The sequence below is a fragment of the Corvus brachyrhynchos genome, unplaced genomic scaffold, assembly GCF_000691975.1.
Source record: "Corvus brachyrhynchos isolate BGI_N302 unplaced genomic scaffold, ASM69197v1 scaffold547, whole genome shotgun sequence".
Taxonomy (NCBI): domain Eukaryota; kingdom Metazoa; phylum Chordata; class Aves; order Passeriformes; family Corvidae; genus Corvus; species Corvus brachyrhynchos.
This window is the reverse complement of record NW_008239104.1, coordinates 164,999-167,136: the sequence shown is the minus strand read 5'-3', so window position 1 is coordinate 167,136 and position 2,138 is coordinate 164,999.

Genomic DNA, 2,138 nt, shown 5'->3' with positions numbered 1-2,138 from the left:
AGCAGGATCAATTGGAGGAAGCTGTTGATCAACAAGATTATGAGGAAGACATCCATCATAAAGTTCTGCAGACTAAAAAGAGCTAAGTTCTGTCACTAGTAACACAGTGGTATACTAAATTTGATTAACAAGTACTAAAGTCCAGGAGGCTTTCCCTGCCTGCCCTCTATTGGAAGATGTGCTTCCAGCTATACCTTTAAAACTTGATAACAAAGAGGGGACCTGTCTTGAGGACTCATTCTAGTGAGTCACAGTAATATCTTCATCAAAAAAATGTTCAAGGGCTTAGGATTTTTTAGTTTTTTCCTTTCATATATGGCATTCAGAGATGAGGTCAGGATGCCTTGGAAATGGTTCTTTATAACATCAGCAGGGGTGTTGTTAGACAAATCCTCCTTTTACAGTGTAGTTATGAGATTCTTCTCAAGTTCCTTTTCTGACACAAAGTTAGCTCCTGCTGATCCATCCTGGTTATATCTGTGTATACCAACATCATATTTGGTTATCTGCCACAGTTCAAGTTTATGGAGCCAACTACATCCACAGCTTGCTTCTAGCAGATTTCCATTCATGCTGCACATTGACAGTATGCAAGTTTGTCAAGCCCATTTAAGCTTCAAAATAATTCAGTGTATTTTTGCAGCTCCCTCTGATCTATTTTTAAGTGCACCATATTTACACCACAGGCAATGCAATATTCTCTGGAGACTGTCTTGCCACATTGATCTATCTCAGCCAGTGTCACACCAGCTGCAGGAAAGCTGCACCAGCACCTACATCAGTCATGCCACCTCTAAAAGTGGCCATTATGCCTTTAAAGAAACAGACTTCAAAATGAATGAGTAAAGACTTATGAAAACAGGCAGACTCTGAAACATGATACTCTCACAGGCAGGATGCAGGTGACCAGGTCCTGTTAAGCAACAGCCCTGGGCTGCTTTAAGAAGTGGGAAGCTGAGAACTCCTGGGGAGTTTCTGGCTGTCACTATACCATCACCCGCTTCCTGGGTGAGCAGATAGTACTGCTGAGGAACACAGTAGGAGCTGAGAGCTGCCTGACACAGAGACACTGCCTAAATTATCACCATGTTGCTTCTGACAAAAAAACAGTAGCTGGTTTTTATTAAAAAAATATTAACATGTATTTCCCTACTCTCTGTAAAGAGGTGAATAATTTTGACTCATCTTTGCATGTCATTTCTTGCATGTGGTGATGTTAAGACACGAAATTACTTACTATCTATTACAGAAAACAAAAGTGAAGAAAGTTCTCAGTAAATCAACATGATGCTCATAAACAAGGATTTTGTTCTATTTTAATTATGCTGGCAGAATATGCCCAAAACCTAGATATTTCCCTCTTTTTTTTAGCAAGTAGAAGCAGACAGCTTTGCCTTTTAATCTAGTTCTAAGTTCTCCTGTTTTGGAGTTTCAAATGAAATGAAAAGAAAGAAAAAATGTATAGTCTTAACTATACAAGTAGGTTTTATAAGGTAAATGACCATAACTGCTATGCAATATAATTGCAGGGTTGGGGTCTAATTTACAAACACTTCTTTTCTTCCAGAGAACGTTAACACACCAAAGAAGTCAATAGGCTCTATTATAAAAGTACTTTTTTTATGATGTACCATAAATTTGCTTTCCACTTAGCGTAACCTCTCCATCTACAGCTAGAATTCTCAGATGATAATTTACATTAAAAAAAAAGTGAGGTCTTCAGCAAACATCTATTCCCTTGATGAAAATACTGGCATCAAACCAGGGAACAAATTGTGATTACTGTTGTATTGTATAATTCCTTAAAAATTATTAAATACTTAAATTTTTCTTCAAAACTTAATTTAATGCTTTTTTTTGGAAGTAGAAATAACAGAGGAAAAATGCTTATCTTTAATTTTTGAGGGTTGACCTTTGACTTTATCTTTCCATTCTTTATATTAAAATAGCACCAAAAAACCCCCTTGACTGTTACAGTGTGGATACTGCAACACGCGTATCAAACAACGAGGCCTGCGGAAAAAAATATATATGGACTGATTCTTGATAGATGTTTCAGAGAGATGTTTATTTCTCCAGCTGCATGGCCGGAGCTCTGCCGAGGAACTGTGGCAATCACGGGACCCGAGGGTCCTTCT